Source organism: Vicugna pacos, chromosome 2, assembly GCF_048564905.1.
Source record: "Vicugna pacos chromosome 2, VicPac4, whole genome shotgun sequence".
NCBI lineage: Eukaryota > Metazoa > Chordata > Mammalia > Artiodactyla > Camelidae > Vicugna > Vicugna pacos.
In genome coordinates, this window is record NC_132988.1 from 65,189,383 (window position 1) to 65,213,010 (window position 23,628).

Sequence of the window (23,628 nt, forward strand, 5' to 3'; positions counted from 1 at the left end):
GAATTTTTCACATATAATGATCAAATTTTGTAATTTGACATAATTTGGAGGGAAAGCTTTACCGTTAAAATAATTTATTTCTAACTCTTTAGGAAATCTCTTATTTTAAATTATTATTTTCCCATTCTTGGTAGTCTTCAATGAGGAAGGTTTATCTATAATAAATTATTTTCACAATTGATTGATTTTCTAAGTTATGTGTGTGGTATGGGTGCATATTAAACTCATTAAGTTGGATAATGTTTACAAAATTGATTTTCTTCTGGACTCATTTCAAAGAAACAAATATAGTTTAATAAAGCCATTAACACTTGTCAATAAATGACATTTCATTTGATCACATATGAGTAGAATATGTAATATTTTCACAGAACACTGCTTTTATAAAGATGATAAATGTTTTAGCTAATGAATTGTTACCTCTTATAAAATAAATAATATGTAACAGCATTATTGATGAATGTGATTATAGTTCCTTATTTATTGATTCTTACCAAACTTTGTCTTTAGCTATTCTTTCAGGACCTCACTTTCACAAGTTTCCAAGAATTTATCCTGAGAAAAGAAGTGCAGATATATGGAAACGCAGGTCCAGTATATGCCAATAATACTAAAGAACTGATTCACTACTTTTTAGAGAAGAATGAAGGGAAAGAGTAAGAGAATAAGATGAAAACTGTCCTGCTTCATTCTTGCAAATTTCTCTATCCTAATGGTACTGCACACTATTTGGCTTTAATTCCAGATTTCCTATTTCTCAGCATAGAAAAGAAAGTGTTTATTTTCTTCCTTCTTAATAGCTTCAAATAACAAATTTTAATTATCTAGAATGAGAAAAAAACTGTTGTATAGTAGAAAAGCAGAAATACAGCACAGCAACAAGTTCATCTCCACCACATACTAGCATAAGACCTGACCTTTCTATGACTCAATTTCTTTGTTAATAAAATGGAAATAATAATATTCCTTAAGCTACAAAGTGATTGTGAAATTATTGTGAGCACATCAACCTTTAGTTATTGTATTTCTGTGCTGAATATTAAGTTGCAAATTTAGCTCCTTAAAACAATACATATTTATCATATCACAGTTTCAGTGGGCCAACCATCTGGGACCGACTCATCTGAGTCCACTGCCCAGAGTCTCACAGGACACCACTGAGGTGCTGGCTGGAGCTGGGTTCCCATCTGAGGCTTGGGGTTCCTTTCCAAGCTGATGTGGTCGTTGGCAGGGTTCATTCCTTGCAGCTGTAGATCACAGAGAAGCTTGTGTCTTCAAAGCCAACGAGAGACTCTCTCTCTTAAGAAAGGACCTAGTATCTCTTTCACATGTTTTCACTAATTAAGTCAGACTCACCCAGGTGAATCTCTCCTTTGTTTACCTCAAGTGCAAATGACTTGGCACCTTAATGACAGCTGCAAAATCTCTTTACCTTAGAACATAACTTAATCACAGGTGTGAATCATACTCACAGGTCCTGCTTACATTCAAATCAAGGGGCTTCTACAGGAGGCAGGGAGTTTTCGAATTCTGCCTACCACAGCTGTCTGCCAACAGCCAGATGTTTTGGTTCTTCCCTTTCTGTGTATCTGGTAAGGCTGTACTCTGTACAGAATTCTAGTCATTCAATATCCTGGTTAACAAGTGGTGTTATCAGTCTTTTGAATTTCATGCTTTTGAATGCATAGTGCTACCACATTTTTGTTATAGCTGTATTTCTCATCCAAAATGGTGTTCTTATTCTTCCAAGTAAAAGCAAGTACATTTTTTTTTCTCTTTCTGGCGTGTCAGCCATATCTAAGGAAGCAGTATTCGGTCCGAGGTGATATGTACACAATGTCAGAAGTGAAAGCAACCTGTTCAGTCACTGTTGTGATGTCAGGCACCATGGGAACAACTGTAGCCTCTTTTGGCTTGAGCCCCGAGAGTCCACAGTAAGGCTTCAAGGGGAGTATCTACCAGGAGTAGACTAGGTTTGGCCCATGAGTCAGCACTGCAGATATCAGTTACTTGTTTTGGCTGAGGGTTCTCTGCTTTTCCATGTGCTCCACAATCCTTTCCAGACAAAGACCTTCCCACTTTATCCCCATGTCCATGTACTTCCAAGTCTGGTTCTCTGAATCAGCCTTTTCCCCAAAGGGCAAGTACTTCTCTCCAGTGGTCGGTACCCAGAACAGGTTGCTGGAAATGATCTCCCAATGGCTAAATACCAGTTGTGAGCTGGCCTCTTCCTGATGCCATCAGTGAAGAAAGCCTTTAGCAATAGGCAGCAGAGCCTTGATGATAAACATGTCTGCCTAATTTTCTCTTCTTCTTGAAGCACTCAAACTTTTCTTTTTGGCAAGGCAGTACAGACTTACTTAACCAAGAACATCACCTCTGGGCATGATGCCACATGTGTACATAACTGCAGCTGGCACTGAGGTTTCACTTATAGCACATCACAACACACTTCTCTCATGGTGGCAGTTGAGTGTCCTGAAAAGAGTCCACAACAGTCAGGCCATGATACTTCTCCTTTCTGAGCAGTCCTCTTCTCAAAGGGCTCGGAGCAGCCGGCCTTGGTTTTCATCTTGACCAGATTAGAGTTCATCTTCCCCTGTTCTTCTTTTAATAAATCCTCGACTCTTGATTCTACTTATTACTTTCTCCTTGTTGCTTGAAGTTATTTAAGCCCCATATTCTAAGACAAAACAGACGCCCACGAGAGGCTCCTCACACATGGGCCCAGAGGGGGCTGCTAGTTGGAAGGTACTCTCAGTGCTAGCACCCAAATCTCAGTATTAACTGGCTGCTTCATAAATTTGATCATATCATATGGCCTGGCCATACTGAGTTTCACAAATCTTCACTATTATGGGCTAATAGGTTGGGCCCAAATTTTCTTGAGCCAAATAACCAAATTTGGCCAACAGTGTTTCTCCATTTTTTCCCAGTTAGATGTTGCTATAGTTTTCCTTTGAACTCTCAGTTCTCTCATAGATCCTCTGGTGCATCACGAATATTGCCGTCCTGATTCAGAGAAGATGTCAGTTGCTCCACAGAACTAACCATACTCACTGTTTTCTTCCAGAATCTGACCAACTTCTTCACACTGAGCACAACAAATTTATTGGGACTTGTTTTGGTGATGAGCACGTAAGAGTCAACTTGCATTCCTTCATGGACTTTGCTTTCCTTTGTTTGGTGTATGACTGTAATTTTTTGCTGATTTACTATTTATTCATTTACCATATCAACTTTGGACGGCTTTCTGATTGTTTCTCCTACTAGAATAAGAGGTTCAGACACACGGATTTGAACCTTTACAAATTTTTATTTTAATTCATCAAGCAGGCATTGTTGAAGGTGGATTTCTCTGGCTGTAACTAAAATGTGGCCTTGTCTCAGTTTCGTTCATTGCTTGGTGAGATGAGGAGCAGGTGCAGATTGCCGGTAGTCCTGTTCTCAAGCTGGTCGGAGATCTCCACCCGCATGTAAGTCTGGACAGCCTGACTCTTTTGCATAGTGCAGTGAGGGGGAAATGAATTTCATAGTGATCCCTCACATGCGCTCATTTTCTCTGTAGTCCATGTACCTTTACCTCTCCTCAGACATGTCTTGACTATTATTGGCCCTTTGTTCTTATGTACGAATTTTAGGATCAGTATATCAAGTCCCTGCTTTCTGGTCAACTGCCATTACTAGATAATCAGTCAGGACAATAGGAGCCAAAACACAGATATGCCTGATGCCAGCAGTGTTTCTCAGTGAATCATCTTATCCAAACTGTTGAATCCTGTGGGCCCTTGATTTCTTGTGATCACTGCAGCCCCCAACTCAGCTCCAGCTCTTGGCACCCAGCACACCATATTTGAATGAGGCACAAAGGTCTCCAGGGCTTTTGTTTATTTGTTTGTTTTTGTTGTCGGAGGACTTTGTGGTTCACAGACCTCTCTGCTGCCAACCTGCTTTTTTTTAAGGCTTCAAGAAATTAATCAAACGCCTGGATGCTAGGAGGTTGCTGGGTATTGGCTAACAGACTAGGTGGCTACTTGTTACTTTCCTTGACAAAATGACTCCTTTGGGGCTTGGAAGAGACATCTCAGCAGTCTCTTTAGAGGAGGGAGTGCTAAGTTGACCTAACGGCCAGCCTACTCATTCAAGGCTAGCAGAGGGTGACCTGTTATCAAAATTAGGAAGAAATAGTACCCATCCATGTAAGCCAGTTACACTTTTCCAAAAATTCATAGGCAGAGTGGAGTATGTCCCTTAATGGCCAACAACTGCCTTTAAAAAAAAAGAGTATAAATATAAAACCACAGTACCATAAAGGTACAGATATGAGGTGGGGTTTATTGGGAAAATCTTAGAAGCAGAGAAGGAATAAAGTGTCCAAAATCTCTTGTTATCCTATCTTATAGCCTCCACTGGGCAAAAATAGACTGCATGCACACTGAGGAGAGAAGACCGCCTCAGTAATGCTCTACTTAGTTACAGGGACAGGGGAGCAGGGAAAATGTATGGGGCTATGTAAAAGTAGAAGTTTCTTGGTTTGGGAAGTGACTTTGTTAGAAGGGGTGATAATCTGAAACCCACTGACTAATATCAAACTCATCTGCCATTGATTCTGCTAGGATCTGCTGAGCCAGATATCTGTCAACCAACCAAAGGGAGAGGGAAATGAGCTATCAGCACCTTCCAAATATGTCCTTCTTCAGTGATGTTTAAAAATCTGCTCATGAAAGTCTTCTTCTCCGTTGTCTCCTAGAAGTGTTTTTTTTTATTTTTTTACGTCTCTCATGTCTGAATCTATAATCCATCTTGCATTGCTTTTGTGTCTACAGTACAAAATAGGAGTCACTATGTGCATATGTATGTGTGTAAATGTATACATGTTATCCCATATGGATATCTAAGTAACATAAAACAATTTTTTGAAAAGGCTATCTTTCCCAAGTATACTGCCAGTGCAGTGGCACATCTGTAAAGTAACTATATACATGGGTTTGTTTCTTGACTCTTAGTTTATTTAGCTATTCTGCCAATATCAGACTATCTTATTCAATGTTATTTTATAATAATTCTTGATATTGAGAAGACAATTCTCTAGGTGTCTCTCAGACTTCTGTATGTCTCACAAGCCTAGGAACTGATTACCATTGTTTTAAAGTAAAGTCTTAGAAGATAAGAGATAATATCTTTTCTCCAGAGCAAAGGGGAACTTGGCTTATAGTCTCAGAAGGTAGAGATTGTGTCTATTTCTGGAACAAAGAGCAAGAATGCTCACTGTTTGTTATAAAAGATTCAATTTCTGTAAGGTCAGGATTCATCTTCTATAATGGAACCTTTCATGTATGCTGGTGTCATCTAGACCTCTTTGCATCGTCTTAGAAATTAGGGCTTAGGGAACTGACACAAATATGCTGTTGCTCTGGATACTTCTATTGCTACAAATAAAAAGTTCTGACTCAAGGGAAGATGATTGTGTGATTTTGTTTGTAATTAATGCTGCCCTAAACTGGTGATTTCTTTCCTTCAGTAGACTGGATCATAAACCAAGGCAAAGGTGAAGGTTAAGACTGCAAAAACATACTGATTTTCAGAGAAGCGCATAGAAACAAACCATAAAGAATCAACAAAATGAATAAGCAATGGAGATATTCTGTGTGCAAACACAATATTAACCCATGTTTTGAGTGTGTGATTATGTGCTATGTCCAAAACATATAAATTTTATGGTGATATTTTAAATAAGTTAAAGGATGTCTAACATCACAGATTTCATATGTTTTGTTCATTGATTCTTTTTTGTTTAAATCAGCACAATGATTATCACAGTAGTACTAAAGAAATAGTATTTAAGCATTTCATTTTCAGAAATCAAAAAGTAACTCTGGTACAATCTCATGGAACTTTAAGAGATTAGATGAATGAGATTTAGATTTGTTAAACCTACCCTATGTTAACACTATGCAGTTCTGTTTGATTAATTTCATTGTGCTTCTTTTTCTATAGTTAGAGGATGTCCTTATCCATCTTGTCTAGATAAAAAATGCCCACAGATCCTAAAAGCTAAAGAAGCCATTATTCAGTATTAAATTTAAAAGACAAAGTGTTTCAAAGCAATTAATTAAAGTTGGCCCCATGTCAGATAAAAGTGCCATATAATAAAGTCCTTAGAAACTGATGTAAAAATCTAAGAGTTAAGGCAGTAGGTTTCAAGCCTGCTCTCCTATTGATTTAATCTGTGGGGAGACAAGGGCTTAGCCTTCCCCAGCCCTGTCCCCACACACTGCTAAACTAGAGTGCTCTTGCATTTTTCATTTCAGACCAGATCTTGACATCCCTTTGAATTTATTTTACATACTTGGGGAACATGAATACAACTTCATGCTTTCATCCTTTTATAAGACATTCATTATGTGCATTAACTGACAGCTGTGAAATTATCCGCCACTTGTCTTAAATAAAAGCAAGAAAATTCAAAATAGATGTGCATTCTGTACTTGGGCAAATTTCACAGAATCTTCTTTAATTCAAATTTCTCTAGACTCTTCTTTTAACATAGGCTTTAAGTACAGTGAATATGTTCAGTCATTACTACATATTGAGTGTCTGATGGTTTTTGAATGCTCAGGAGGCAGTCTACATTTTTCTCATTTGTTTTTAGTGTAACTAGGTTTGGCAGCTCTATATGAGTTTTTGCATCTTAAAAAATCTCCACCTCTATTGCATTTCGTTGTATATTAATGTTGTTCTTTAAAATGTTTTAACATTCATTTTGCCATATAAGTCAAAGTTGTCCAAAAAGAAATCGCTTGTGAGCACAACATTTTCAGCCGTTGAAGCTGGTGCCACTTTTTAAAGATCCCTTTTGGTGACAAATACGAAAAAATAGCTGGTGAGAAAAGTATGTTTCCCTTAGGGAAGAGTATCTGGGAAAATATAAATGGTCATTTCTAGATATAGACCTTTGTTCTGATTTTCAGAAAGATAAAGAAGATCTGATTACATCAAAAGACAAGGACACTGAATTTAAGGAAAATGAAACTGTATAGCATGAGTAAAAGCAAAAAGCTCTATCCTGCAAATCAACTGTGGAGACTCCCATTCTCTTTTCACTATTATTTAGGTTTTATAGATGTAAATTACAGTAAACAAAGTAACAGCTGTTCTGTGGAGTAAAAGATTATTCAATCCTGAGTTCCAATTGCTTGGGAAAAAACTTCCTTTGGAATATTCTCAACATGCATTACCAAATTAATGTGTACATTTGTATTTAAGATAGAGATATTAGATAGATCAGGGGATAAACAGATGCATGCTAGATATTCTCTTAATTTCTTAATAATTAAATCAGCACAAAGATAATGTGACATTCATTTTTTCCATTTTCTTTAATCATTTTTATGGAAGCATAGTTATATGAGCAAAGTGATTCAAATATACATACATATTCTTGTTCAGATTCTTTTCCATTATTAGTTCTTACAAGATATTGAATATAGTTCCCTGTACTATACAGTAGATCCTTGCTGTTTCTCTGTTTTATATATTGAAGTGTGTATCTGTTAATCCCAGACTCCTAATTTGCTTTTAATTTGACTTGTTTTACTTTGATTGGTATATTTAGCAAAATAAAAATGTAAATGACTAGCCAGTTTTGCTATTTAACATATCGTGCTTCCAAGATTTTCTTTGAGAGATACAGGTCTGCCCTAGATAATCTGTCTTCTAGGACATTAACTTAAATCCCTACAATATACTGTTTCATTTCAGGATTTATCTCAGTTTGTGTGTTTATGTATGTTGACTAAGTATTAGTAGTTATGTTATTCTTGTTTTTATTTTACTATTATTATTATTACTAGTATCATTAGTGGGGAAAAGACATAGACAAATCTTTTCAGAGACAAATAGAAAAATGTACCCATAGTAAGTGCAACAAAGTAGAGGTATATTTCAGTGAGATAATATTAGGGGGTATAATACTCTTAGAGAAATCATGGATTGTATTAAAGTGGAAAAATCTATTTAAATGACATCTGAAAGGCAATTAGGTGTTAATTAGGTTAAGTATTTGCAATTGGAATAAAAAAAACCTATCAGTATTATTCATGAGGTTTGACAACCTGTTTCTAGATTTTACTTGGAAAACCAAAGTATAAGAAGAGACATGTTAATTTTGAAAAAGGATAAGAATAAGTTGAAGAAGTTTGCCCTATCAGATATCAAAGTATAATATGTTTAAAATATGATGTTAACCAATGAAGAGGTAATTAGAACAGTAAACTGAATATAGGACCCAGAAAGAAACCTGTGCTTGTAAGGAAATGAAGTACAATCCAGCTCAGTGTGGAAAAATGGACTAGACACCAAATGCTTCCTGCACAATCAGTTATCTTTGTGGAAGAAAAAATGAATCCATACCTGACATCATATATATTTTAAAACTTTAATTTTACAACCACTTTTAAATTTAGGAAGAAAATACACTCTTCATAAGATTGGAGATTTCTTAAATAAGGAGTAAAAAACCCAAACTTTAAAGAAAAACCTTGATAACATTTGATTACATTATATAGTTATAAAAAGACATCAGAAGGCTAAAATATAATCTTAGGTTGGAAAATACTTCCAAGAGTTTGTACGCATAATGTATTTTTTAAAGTTAAAAATTAAGGAGAAATGGTCAACCCAATTGACTAACAAACAGAATGTTTAATTGGACAATTCACAGAAGAGACTAATAAACATATAAAATGAGCTCAACTTTTCTATTATCAGGAAAGTGCAATAAAAACCTAGTAAGACAGAATTCCACAGTGATAACAAAGATGCAGAGAAATGACATCTCTTTCATTCTGCTAAGGAAATATGATTTGGTACAATCATTCTAGTCAGCAATATGATAATTCCTAGCAAAAACTGAAGATGTGCATGTGATGAATGTTACCCAACCATATGTATGTATACAAGAGAATAAATTCTTATCAGCATTTATTTTATCACTCAAGAAAAGAGAGAGTAGTGGAAGGAAGGGAGGAATGGAGGAAAGGAGGTAGGAAAAAAGGAAGGAAATAAATTAGGAAATTTAAAGCCCTAAGTGTAATCTTTAGAAGAATGGATGAGCAAATCACGTTGTATTCATACATTAAATACCCAACAATGGTGACAATGGATAAACTAGCTCTATCTGTATAAATATAGATGACTGTTTTAAGTAATATTGGGTGTAAAAAATAAATTACATAATGGATACATACCATTATATTCAATGGTATCTGCCATGATCCTATATATACGAAGTTTTAAAACAAGTGAAACAATGATTTATTACTTAAGCATATGTATATATGTAGTACAAACTATTTGTTAAATGTGTGAAATTGAGAAACTTTTGGATCAGAGCATTGGTTATCTGAGGCTGAGAGTCGGGGAGGAAGTAGATATGATTGGAGTGACAGAAATTCAAATCTATTGGCAATGTTTTATTTCTTACATTGAGTGATATAAACATGATTTTTGGTTGCATTCTCTAACCTTTTCTTTTCTTTTTTTTTTTTGTATATCTAACAGGTCATAAAATGGGAGGTAAGGATTTTCCAGTTAGAGAAATTGGTGTACACATAGGCCCTAGGAAGGAAGAGGCATGAGACTAAAAGAAGGCAGTACCCTCCAGTGGAGCCCATTTTTAATTGAAGTATAGTCAGTTTACAATGTGGTATCAATTTCTGGTGTACAGCATAATGTTTCAGTCACACATATACATACATATATTCCTTTTCATAATCTTTTTCATTATAGGTTACTGTAAGATATTGAATATAGTTGCTTGTATTATGCAGTATAAACTTACATTTACCTATTTTATATACAGTAGTTAGTATCTGCAAATCTCAAACTCCCATTTTATCCCTTCCCACCCCCTTTCCTTCTGTCTGATTTTATGGGTATAATCTAAATTTAATCATACATATTTGAGATAAAAACAGAATCAAAATTTGTACTGTCCTCTGCATAAGTAGGTGGCCTACAGAAATAGAGGGTGCACTCGCTTTTTCACTAGGGCTTTTACAGTTAGAGTTCCTTCGATGGCAATAGATTATTCACATAAGGCTATTCATGTCCCTGGCACAAAGTTTTTTTGCAAGAGTTAGTGTCCTGAATGCTTTCCCGTAAAGCTGCGCATTGAGCTAAATTATTGTCTCCCTCATCTCATTGAAATATCAGTACTCATTTTTATTCCAAAATATTAGAAGAGGTAGTGTTCGGATCAACTCTTAAAGCAGAATTTTTCATACGTTGTTAATTTTTATAATTTAAATAAATGTAACTTCTTTAATTAGACTGAATGCTTTTCATAGACCAGGACCAGGTTTTTTGCATCTTCTTTCTTCAAATACTAACATTTGGGATGTTCTGCATAAATAAGTAGGTGCTAAAGATGTTGCACATTGACCAAAATTTCTTATATTTAATAGAAATACTTCAATCCTCGAGTCAGTTGTACAGTACTTTGTTGAAATGACACTGCTCCATATAACAGCTTTCATAACTCCTGCCTTGTATTCCTCATCAGAGAAAGAAATGCACTATAGACTTCTTAATGACTGACAAATTCTTCCTATGGAGCTGAAGCCACTTTGTTTTCTAAGTCTCATTCTTCTTCAGCTAGGAAACGACTCTGAGGAATACAACAAAACTTAACGTTCATGATGAATTATCCCATTCATCATTAGAACTGTCACAATGCTGTGGTGCTCATATAATAGATCTTTGGTGTAAAGGCACCATCGTGATATATTACTCAAAAGGTAGGTTCTTCTGAACAGTGGATTCAGCTTAATAAGAACCTTGCCAATTGTTTGGAAACATAAATTTCTAAAGTGACACCTTTGCCAGACCCACGCCACCTTCTACTCAGTAAACAAACTACCGGTTACATGAAAGGTGTGAAAACATGCTTTGGAATGCTACATATAAATATATCATAATGAATAATTGTACAATTTTAGAACTTAAATTTGATAAATCTATAAATGTAATGAAATTTAAATTTAGAAATGTAATGAAATTTAAATTTAGAGGCAAATACATATTTTAGAATTTATAAACTATCCTAATTTAAATGCCTGTTGGTCTTTTTCTCCTATAGTAATTACTTATACATATACGTAGTATCTCGGTGTAACTAAGAAATACAGCAAAAATACTTTTAAAATATAACGTTACAAAAAACCACACTACAGTTTTTTCAATATATACTATTCATTTTTTTGTCCTTTGAATATATCAGATCCATTGTATGTAATTCATTGTTTGACCTTATTAGAAAATATTGATTCTTCAAGATTTTCATGGAATTAAGACCTGTTACACACTGTTTATTTTACCAGACAGGCTACCCTAAGCAAACTGAAATCATCCACAGTATACATGACTGATTATCATTCCTGCCCATGAATACAGGTAATAAGGGAATAGACTCAAGTCTTCTTTCTAACAGTTGTTATGACTTTATTAAGAAATAGGTGCTACTGAAAATGAATTACCATTTTTTCCTGTACACTCAATATTCTTTTTTACTACGAATGGACTTTTAGTTAGGTCCAAGCTATGCCTTTTACCTTCACTTAATTACTAACTACAAATTAAAGTCATTCCACCACCAAGAGTATTGGTTTTGTGCAGTATTCAATTTGATTGTGTTCCATCTCCTTCAGTATGTCAGATTTATTTGGAAAACTTTTATTAATAAAAGATTCAGAATGTCAAACACCAGTCAATAAATATCACATTCTTTCATTAAGGATAAGAGACCCGCATAATGGAAAAATAATTTTCCCACCAAATTCCCTGTGGCTCCCTCACTGCCCAACTCAAGGTAGTCTGGGCCAGAAAACTCAGGATGCACCTCAATATAGGGAGCCACAGCTCTGCAGCACATAGCGCTTCCAAAGATACATTAATGAAAAGAAAAGAAGGAAACAGCCCAGAAGTTACCCATACCTATCTATTATCTATAGTCTCTCCTCTCCTTCTGGCTCTCTCATTCTCAAATATCACAGATTTCTTAATGCCTTACCTAATTCTAATTTCTTTTCATAGTGTAACATGGGACATTTATTGAGCTACGTAAGTGATTTATAACTTCCAAAAATGCAATGATTTAATAAAATTGTTGAAAAGGGTGATAGATACCAATGCTAAACAGTCTTTTTCCTCCTTTAAGATTTTTTCAATGCCCATTCTCCTTTTAAAAAATAGTAAATGACTGTAAAAGTAAACAAAGGTTTTATTGTTAAATTCTAATAATTTCATACAGAGAATATTTTTTTCTCTCAGACCAATGCTGTCCTTGTGTTCCTCTTAATAAGTGGCATTATATCCTTTGAACAATGTCCCAACATTTTGTATATTTATGTGACCACAAACCACAAAAATATTGACTTATTTATGTCTATTTTACATACTTCTCATAATTACAAAAAGAGTTTGGGTTCACTTGTTCTAATCATGTAACATCATTAGGTAACATATAAAATTTTAAACGCATTGTCAAGTGAAAAAAAAAAAGATCACATATTAAAATGAAACCAATTTTAAGTCCTGAAAGGGAGAAACCTCTACACAAGTATAAACCTCATTCAAAATTTGACTACAGTCTTCTTATCAAGTATCATAGATTGTGTAGTATAAAGGCTTGTTAGTTCACGTCAGATGTAGAAATTTTGGTAGCACAAGAAAAACTCTTTTGTGGGTCTCATAAAAAGATGAAAAATTCAGTGATAAATTTCTTACCAGCATTTCTACAAAAATTATAATATCTTTCTTAGTTTTTTTCTTATATAATTTCCCAGTGAAACCTAATGAAGAACAATCTGGAAAATGGATACTTCTTAATATTCTCTGCTACGTTTCATACTTCTGGGCATCAAATATCCTTTGCTTCTTTCTTTCCACATATAGAAAATACTCTGAAATTCCTCAAGAGAGATAACCCACTCTTCTGTCTAGGCCCTCCACCTCAGAGCCAAGTTCTCTAGGTAATGAATTTTGTGCTGTGGGCGTGGCTCCTTTTGGTCCACTGACCTATAAACAAGTTATCTGCATAGACACACACACACACACACACACACACACACACCATGCAAAATGGTGGAAGGGTGATAATTAATGGTCTTTATTCAAAACAAAAAAAAGAGAAGAAAACAGTAGGATTCCATTTATTCAAGTCAAAACCACATATATCTTTCTATCTAGAGATATATATCTCATTCTCAAAATACTATATTTCTCCTTCACTCTCCATTCCAGCATAATGATATGTGAAATCTTTATATACTTTTCTTCATACCATTAAAGATGTTTAAAAATAATAGACACCTTTTCTGTAATTTGAAGAAAAATGAAATCATGGTTACTAATCTGTTTTTCATTGGTAAAAAAAAAAAAACAAAGAGAAAGAAAGAAATCTAGTGCTTTTTCAAATGAGGGAGTTTAATGAAGATTCTAACCTAAATTGATCTTCATGACATTTCTGCACAGTGATGAATTGAGAATACACCTTATAAAGATCTAAATTATTCTTAGATAACTTGTGAGATTCTGCTGCTACCTTCCCTGAAAGAAAGCAGAGGAGCAGCAGGAGGACAAAGAAGAAGAGAAAGAGGAGGAGGAGAATTCTCAATACAGTTATCCAGCTCTCACGTGGCAGAATATGAAAACCCTGAATATTTTAACCCAGAATCATAATCACCCACTTCAGCCATAAAATATAGCAGGAAATTTACAAATAGAATCAATCAGAGAAATGTACCCATAAAATCACTTATTTTGACAAGTGGTTCTTCCACTGGAACCAATTAGAATAAATTAGCTTTAAAATAAACCTGTTACTAACTATATGCTTTGAATCACTATGTAATTGGTAGAATAAGTCAATTTAATTTGAGAGTACTTGTACCAAAAAAAGGACAAATTTAGTTCTAGAAAAATTAATCTAATTATCAATCTCTTATCATAAAAGTATCTTCTGTGCTAGCTTCTGCCTATAAAATCATGACAGTAGTTAGTGTCCCACAATTATGACCTTGTTCAGAGTAAGTGAGAGGCATAAATCCAAATCGTGGTAAATAATTTCCAATCAAAACAGAAAACATTAGAATGAAACAAGCCAAATCATAACCTATTTTATACTAATCCAAAGTTTTACTTAATTGGGATATTTTGCATTTTAAAAAATTATAAGCTCACAGTTATTTTTACCCTTTTAGAGGTTGTAATTATTTCCATGGAATGCATATCTTTTTAATAATGGTTGGTTAGCCTAAGTGTATGGCAGCACTGATATATAGATATAGATATAGATATGTCTAATTGTTTTGTAGTAACTCACTAGTATCACTTATGTATCTGTACAAAGCTTGGGTTTAAAAAACAAAAAGAATGGATAATATTTTGCTATATTCGTGGTGATAATGGATGACAAATGATTGTTCTTAGGAATTTTATATATCATTATGAGTTGTGATTCATTTTAATATCCTCTGAAAAGTATTTCCAGTATTTTCACAGTAGGAAAGTCAACTTTCTTATTGTACTATCTTGGACACCGACACCCTATCCCCTCATTGTACTGTCAAATTATAGAACAATTCACTGAAGTAACTAAAAAACTTTGAGGCCAAACTTATTAAATATGATTTTTAAGTTACACATGATACACAGTGAAAATTAGGTGGAGTTTTAAGACTACACACACGTTGTTTTGGATGAATCTGTTATTTTGCAAAATATACATAAATTATGTTTTAGTCAGTGTAATTAAGATTTACAGTTAGAGAACAATTTTATAATGAAATGTCAAACAGTTAATGATGTGTGCAGTGAAATCAAGATGACTTGTGTTGTAATTTCTTTGATAAGCATATATTTACTTAATGAATACTATGTGTCTAAGTTCTTTCCATATATTGACTCAATTAATTCTTACCACAAACCTATAAAGTAGCTACTAGTAGTATTAAGCTAATTTTGTAGATGAAGAAACAGAGACATATCGTTTAAGTGACTTGTCCAAGATTGAACAAACAGTAATTCAGTTAGAGAGAATTCAGTTCAGGCCTGTGGTTATGGAGACCATGCATTCTATGCTAGAATTATTCTCATAATTGATTCAGAGTGCAAAGTTTAGACTCTGATGGCATGTACCCTAGAAAGACAACTGTCATCCCAGAATGAGAGAAATTAATTATGCTCAGAAAGAAATGGATAATCACTCTAATTCATTACAAAAGAAAGGGTGAGAGCTCGCAAGATAATAGTGCTTTCTGGAAACCTCTGTGATAAAGAAACTTAAATATCATTGTGGATAGAAAATTGTACTGTGTAAATTACAATCACATTATGAGACACACACTTTCTACCCTCATGTGGAAAGTTACAGTATGCATCTTTAGAGTAGGAGAATTAATGAACTTAATCAACTGAGAAGAAACATGTATTAATGTTTAATTGTGTATGACCTTAATATTTAAAAGTCTTAATTGACTTCACTATTTTTATTCATTCATTCAACAGAAATATATGCAGCATTTATAATGTGTCAGATGCTATTCTAAGTACCATTGTTAACAGTGATGAAGCATATAGTTTTTCCTCTCATGGTGTTTATTTTGATATGTGGGGTGTGGGAATAAACAAGTTAATATAAAATCACAAAATAAACTAAGTGATTTTGAATAATGGTAAGTCCTATTAAGAAATGAAACAAGATGACTGAAGAGAAGTTTAACTTAGATTGGTTAGCCAAAGGCTTTATTGAGAAGGTGATATTTAATCAGAAACAGAAACAAGAAAATAAGAAGGATCCAGTCATGCATAGTTTGGGGGCTAAAGAGTTTCAGGCAGAGGCCAAAGGTTTCCACAAAAGCAAAGATTATGAATCAGAAATGAGTTTGGAATGCTTTAGCTTCTAGCAGAAGATCAGAATGAATGGAATGAAGAGAGAAAGCCAGAGAGAGGGACAGGCAAGGAATCAGAGTGGTTGAGTAGAACCAGGGAGTGTTAAGGCCTTGTGGGTCTGGATAAGATTCTTGAGTTTCTGATTGTGACATAAAGTCATTGAATGGTTTGCATAAGTGAGTAAAGCATGGAATTTCCATTATAAAACAATCACCAGAGGGATGGGCATAGCTTAGTGGTAGAGCATGTACTTAGCATGCACGAGATCTTCGGTTCAATCCCCAGTACCTCCAAAAAACAAATAAATAAATAATTTTAAAATCGTAAAACATAAAAAATAAAACAATTGCCAGTTTTGTTTATAGAAAGCAGAATCTTAGAGATATGAGAACAGGATTAAGGAGACTAGTTAGTGGCTATTGCAGTAATGAAGATAATTGTTTAAGTAGGATGTTATATTAATATCCTATTGCTGCTATGAGAAATTATCACAAATTGAGCAGCTTAAAGCTGTAGAAATTTACTGTTACATAGTTATGAGTTATTTCAGAATTCTGAAATAGGCACCAAAGGGCTAAAATCAAGGTGTTAGCAAAGTATGTTCCTCCTGGAGGCTCTAAGGAAGAATCTGTTCCATGCTTTCTCCAGTTTCTAGAGGCCCCCCACATTTCTTGGTCCATGGCTTTTTCTTCAACCTTTAAAACCATCGGTGTGGGCCCATCTTTCTCATACTGCCATCTTCTGCTTGTTTCCCTCCTACCTCCCTCCTTCATGTATAAGGACCTTTGGACGACAGTGCGTCCACCCAGATAGTCCAGAGCAATCTTCCTCTGTGAAGGTTTACAGGTTAGCAATCTTAATTCTATCCACAATTTTAATTATTCTCTGCCATGTAACCTAAAATATTCACAGATTCCAGAGATTAGGACATGGGCATCTTTGGTAATCCATTGCTCTGCTCATCACTGACAGTAACATTGTAAGTGGCTAGAAGTGGTCAGACTCAGAATATAATTTGACAGTAGAACTAACAGGATTTATGGATGCATTGGATGTGGAACAGGAAGCAAAATCTATAAGGGAAGATTTCTAAAAATGATATTATCATTTACTCAAAGTGAGCAGTTCATTATAAGAGGCTTGATTTCAGGGGGAGGGATTAAAGCTAGAAATACACATTTTGGAGAATTCAAGCATAAGTTTTTATTCTTTTAGAATATGTTCCATTCAGCCTTCTACTTTGCACGCCTTAATACTAGTAAATGGATTACTCTTCACTCTTTCTCACTTACTTGATTTCATAATAGTTGTTTTATGTGTGTCTTCTTATGTAAATTTTAATTATTTGGTGCTAAACAAAAGAGTAATTCAATTTGGAAAAGAGACATTGCCATCCATCACTCATGTGTTTTGACAATGTAATAAGAAATCTCTTACTTCATTTGCTATCTCACTCTTTAATAATACAGAGCACTCATCACAATCCTGCTAGAAGGGTTGCATTAAACCAAGGAATAGATAATTACTCCTCTTACTTTTAAAGGGAAATCTTAATTCACTACATTGAAAAATGAATTTAATTCTAGTAAACGAAGCCTGTAGATCTTCTAAAACTGAAATTATCTGTAGAAAGGGGTCACTGCTGTAAGATTTTTCAAATAATTCACCTAATATGTAAAGTCTAATATTATAATAACTAACAGTAAGTAAGCAATTTACATGTTTACAAATTTTATCCTTAACTTGGTTGAAGAAGCACATGGAAGGAAGTGGAAGGACTTTTTATGACTTTGATGAGATGAAAAGACTGATATAGGGATAAATAATCAGTTTCATGTGTCTAAAATTACATTCACCAACTGACTTGACAGAACAGATTGAATAGTAATAGAAATAGTGTAGTAGTTCCATAAAGAATATCACCACCAATCATGGAATCCCAGAGGGCTTGAGGGACTATGAATCTGGATCTCTCAAAGATTGTGAATGATAGTAGATTGGGGGATTTGTAATTTAAGGAAATATTTTTTAACTGACTAGTTAGTTACACAAAGTCTTCAGTATGGTGCATTGCCATGCTTTTCTGTATAAAAATTTAACCACCACATTGTCCTGGATATTGGCCATGTCTATAGGTTTAAAGTCATTTGACTACTTTGATTGACAGTTATTTTTTTATACCCTAACCCTAAGCCTAACCCTAACCCTAACATTTCATTTATATAAGCTTGGCTGTGCATGATTTAGCTTTGTAAGTTCAACAATTTCCAAAGTATATACTATCGATTTTATGCAAATGTTTTCATTTTGTAAGCAAAACCAATTTAGAAAAATCACCAGTAACTCCATTTTGGACAGTTTTTGTGAGGAAAATACACTTCAAATAAATTATCTCAGTAATTGAATCTATTTACTTCACATAAGTTACTAGAGAAAGGGCAGTATGTAAATTTTTAACAAACTCTGCTCTTATTACTTACATTTGACCAAATGACAGCATTTTCATATTAAATATTAACATACTTTAATTACACACATGCACATAGAAGCAGTTTTACTAACACTGTGATTGCTTACTATTTCTGTTAAGGGTGTTAATCAGATTCTCAGTGACTCAATATGTAACAGTGAGTTCGTCTTTCACACAAAGTTGTGCTGGTCTGGCACCTCTTCAGGTCAGCTCCTTTCAAGCAAAGGTTTGGGGATCCTGGATGCTTCCTTCTTGTGACTCTGCTGTCTCACCAAAGAGCCTTTTTGGTCATTACAGCAGAGAAAGAGAGGCTGAGAATGGAGCAAGAACATTAGCTCTTTAATTTCTCAGCCTGGAAGTGACACTTCATTGGATAAATTTCATTTCTTTCATCTAAGTGCAAAGGGGCTTGGGAAATATACTTTTCTTGTGTGTTCAGAAAGGAAAAAACGAAAATTGGTGATGCTCGCATAACTTGTTCTCTGCCTCAGTGATTGCTATGCCAGGCAATGTGCTAAGTGCTTTTCAAATATTATTGCATTTAATTTTTCCCCAAACACTAAAAAGTAAGTACATTTTCATTTATACTCTTCAGGTAAGATAACAAGGCAAAAAAATTCAGAAACTAGTAGCTCCTCTATGAAATGGAGAAGTTTTTATTTAAATCTAAAGCTATCTGAATTTTAATGCTAAATTTTGATGGAAGATTTAGTGTTTCAGAATATAAACTTAGTTTTCAGAATATAAACAAACAAGTGATATGACTTGTGTACTTAAACAACTCTGCCCTGTATAAATTGGATTTTTAATACCTGTTTATTATTGGAAGCATTTTTTTAGTTTGCAAACTTTGATGTGATTGCAAATTATATCAAAACCTATATCCCAACAGTTAGTTTATAAACTTGAGCAACATTTGTGTAACTGTATAGTTATTTTAGCTACATAGATAAGCAATTAGTCAATTATGTTAAAGCTCAATTTTAATTAAGCTGGGTGTAATATAAAATAATCCATGGTAGAAAAATTGATTTAAAATTGATTTAAAATATCTCAAAAAATGTGGAAGAGCTTTAAAACATTTTAATGGATCAGAATGAAGAATCAAAATAATTTTGCAAGCTGACTACAGAAATACCAAATTATTCACCTTGTACCAAAACAGCATATATAAAACAGCTGTATAAAAACAGCAGCAACAAAACTCTATAAATTGTCACAGGAGAAGATAAACAAAACATTTTAGTTACTAGTGTTTCTCTAAGCTTCTGTAGCTGTATCACACTAGGTGTGTTAAGCTAAGTACTGATTTAAGGAAAGTGATGAATTCTATAAAATGTTCAATCAAAAATGCATCATAGAGTCTATGAGTCATAATTACACAAATAGTTAAATTTAGCAATTGATCTATGAGTATGGCTTCTTATATGGAATTTACTAAAAATACAATATTTTTCAATATCTAACATATTAAGCACATATCCAAGAAATAATTTTAATCATATCATTCAAAAATACCAAAATAAGTTGGAAAAAATTTTAAATCAATCATTTGCTCTTGCTAAAATTAAGTTGGTTCATTAATGAAGGAAAATACATATTATTGTTAATTTTTTTTAATTTTAGCTAAAGTCAGGTACTTATATAAAGTATTTAATCATGTTTTTGTATATAAGTATCTGCACTTAAATTCCTGAAATAATGTAATATACAAAATAGTAAATGGCTGAAATTAAAATTTGATTTAGGTTACATTTATTGATTTAATTTTCAGTATAATTTTAATAAAAGCATACTTGATAATGGGATGAGGCAATACATTTTACAGTCTGAAATTAACAAATGTAGTTGTTATTGATTAAATTAACAAAGAAGATGGTAGTGATGTTTCCAGTCAATTAAGAATTTAATCATGTAATTCATGGGTTAACAACTCAGGGAGAGAAGAATCAGCAACTTCTTCGTTAATTTGGAAAAGTTGTTGATGAAATACTTGTGTACTCTTAGGTCAGGTTTTGTTTTTATTATGATAGCCAGGGTTGCTATGTGTAATGCTTTCTGGCCTCAAGATTTTTCGAAGAATTTTTCAGTAACCCCAGCCCTGATGTTATATAAACTTGGCTTTCTAGGAACTGAGGAGAAATGAAACAAACTTCAAAAGAATCTGTGAATCTGACTAGCTTCAGTATAGCCTCCTCCCTCTGAAATGCCAGGGCACTTGAATAGAGCACTTCCTCTACCTATTTTAATACAGTACGCATTTCCAACTCTCTCAGGCACAGCACCTCTTAAAGCTCTTTCCCTTATAAAAATATATTTTGTACGAATTAAAGACATAAGGCCAGATTCTCATCTTTTGTGACTTCAGGGGAATACCTACTCATCAGACCTACTTACACTGCATTTCCCTAGCGTTAAGAAAATGAAATTCTGACCTCTAGTAGTTTATTCTCTTGAGTGCTTTAACTTTTTCTGAGACTTTGTAATTTGAAAATCTTATTGTCCCAATTTTCTCTCCTTCTAATGTATTTCAGCTAAAGTCTGAGTCATCGCTTCATTTGCCTTCAGTTTTATTCCTGATTTTTTTGGCACTTAATCTTTTCTGAAATATTATTGATGCTCTGAAATAAAGGTTTGTTTGTTTTGTTTTGTTTTTCCTATTCTGTCCATATGCTGAGTATGAATAGGAGTAACAAATAAAAGAAAATGCTAGATTTTTTTTTCAGTAAACATGGATTGCTGATAGATTTTTTTTTTTAGAGGAAGAAAATCAGTGCCAGAAATTTTCCCTTTTTTCCTACTATATCCACTTAGGCTTCAGACAAACAAAATATTTTGTTCATTTACTTAAATATGTATGTATATGTGAAGCACATAGTGAGAATTCAGTTGTTATTTAATGGATGATTAAACTGAAAAGATGAAAATATGGCCACTCATTGAAAAATATTTGTCTATCTTTTGTATATTTTTAACATACCTTTCAGTTAGAGAATTATCATGAACTGATTGATCTATCTAATTGATGCAGGTGTCAAAAATACTGTTATGACATATACACATATTCTTAATTTGGGTTTTTTTTTTAATTTGAATCCTCTTGGCCTCTGAATATGTCACTCCTTTATGTAGCTACCTCTTTTTATAGATCAGTTAACAGGTTATTAACTCAATCTATTAAGTCACTTCTGTGTGACTGGTGCTGGACTGTTCTATCAATTTGGATAGATTACCAGAACAGAAAAGATACTTTTCCTCATGGAGCTTACATAAGAGAGATGATTTTAAAAAACACAAATGAAAAAACAATATAATATGGCACTAGTTAAGAAATACAACATACAAAAAAAAAAGAGCAGAGTAAAACGCAGAAGTGGAATTTTAAATAGGAAGATCAGAATTAGATTTATTAGGAAAGTGATATTTGAGTAATGACTTAAATCAGTGAGGAGGTGATTTCTTATAGATATGTGTGTGGGAAAAAGAACATTCTAGGCAGAATAAAAATTCATTGTAAGTGTCCCAGTGGAGTATTCTCAGCAAATATTAAGTACATTGAGGAGGACAATATGACAACAAAGAACAAGCAGGAGAGAATTAGAAAATCAAACTGTCCAGAAAGAAAGGCGAAGATCACAATGGACCTTGGAGGCACTTTATGTTCTTTGGCATTAGCTTTGAGAAAATGAAGATCAATCACAAGGTTTTGAACTGTGGAATAACATGGTCTAACTTATCGTGTCACTTTAAAAAAAATTCAGTGCAGTTGTTGTGCAGAGAATAGACTACAGGACACAAGGATTTCATCCATGTGGCCAGTTAGGCAATGATTACAGTAATCCCAGCAAGAGATAATGGCAACTTGGGACAGGGCTTTAGCAGTGGGGGTGGAGAGAGTGGTCAGATTCTGGTAATATTTTGAAGGCAGAGCCAACAAGATATGGTGTGAGATTGGTTTTGGAGTGTGAAAGAAAGAAGGTGTCAAGGATTCCTTCTTTTTTTCTTTTTTTTTTCTTTTTTTGGACTGAAAAAGTAAAAGTATAGAGTTTTCATTAACTGAGATGAAAAAGACAGTGAGATGAGCAATGGCTCAGAGGAAGTGAAGAAATTAAATATTTGATATGTTGAGTTTGAAAGTTTTACTAGACATCACAGCAAAGATGGTACGTAGACACTTGGAAACACAAGTGGGTGTATGGAGGGGAAGGCTGAGTTGGAATTATAAATGTGCATGTTGCTTGTTTATTGATGGCATTTAAAGCCAGAGGCTTAGATGATTTCACTGAGGCAATGTGTACAGAGAGAAAAGAGGACCAAAGATGGAGCCTTAGGTTGTTCCTCCCTTAAAATACTGGGGAAAAGAGGAGGAACTAGTAGAAGTTCTAAGAGGAGTGAGCAGTGATATGGTAGGAAAACCAGGAGAGTATGTTAATATGGGAGCCAAGTAAAGAAAGAATTTCAAGGAATAGAATGGGATCAACTTTATCAAATGCTACTGACAGGTCAATTAAGAGAACTGAGAATTTGCCACCAGATTTAGCTACGTAGGGGCATCAGTGACCTTGTCCAGAACAGTTTTAATGCAGAGATGCAGACACTATCTTGATGGGAATGGGTTGAAATGTGTCCTCCTAAAAGATGTTAAAATTCAAACCCCAGGGTCTGTGAATGTGATTTTATTTGGAAATAGATTCTGTGTAGATGATCGAATTAAGATGAAGTCATGAGTCTGGGCCCTAATACAGTATGACTATGTTTCTGTAGAAACGAGAAATTTGGATGCAGAGGCAATCATGCACAGAGGGAAGATGATGTGAAAACACAGGGAGAATGCCAGGGAACACATGAGGGTACCAGGAGCTCAGGAGAAGCATGGAAGAGATGCTCCCTCACAGCCCTCAGGAAGAACCAATACTGCCACACCTTGACTTTGGACTTCTACCCTCTAGAACTGTGAGATAACAAATTTCCACCAGTGGGCCACCCAGTTTATGGTACTTTGAAATAGCAACTAATACAGAGTGTATGTAAGAACGTTTAGGACAAGAGGGATTGGAAAGAGATTACAGTCTATAGGTGGTAACTGTAGTTGTGGTTACAAAAGATGGGACTCACATGGTCTCTCTGCCCTTTAGTGCAGTCACTTTCATTCAGTTCATCCCCAAACAAGTGTTTACTGAGTGAGGACTATGTGCGTTCAACGTTGA

At 34.2% G+C, this 23,628-nt stretch overlaps 1 pseudogene; it reads right to left on the bottom strand.

Moving 5' to 3' along the window:
• Positions 1 to 1,079: 1,079 nt before the first annotated feature.
• LOC116282980 (elongation factor-like GTPase 1) lies at positions 1,080 to 3,506 on the bottom strand (annotated as a pseudogene).
• Between the last annotated feature and the right edge of the window lie 20,122 nt (positions 3,507 to 23,628).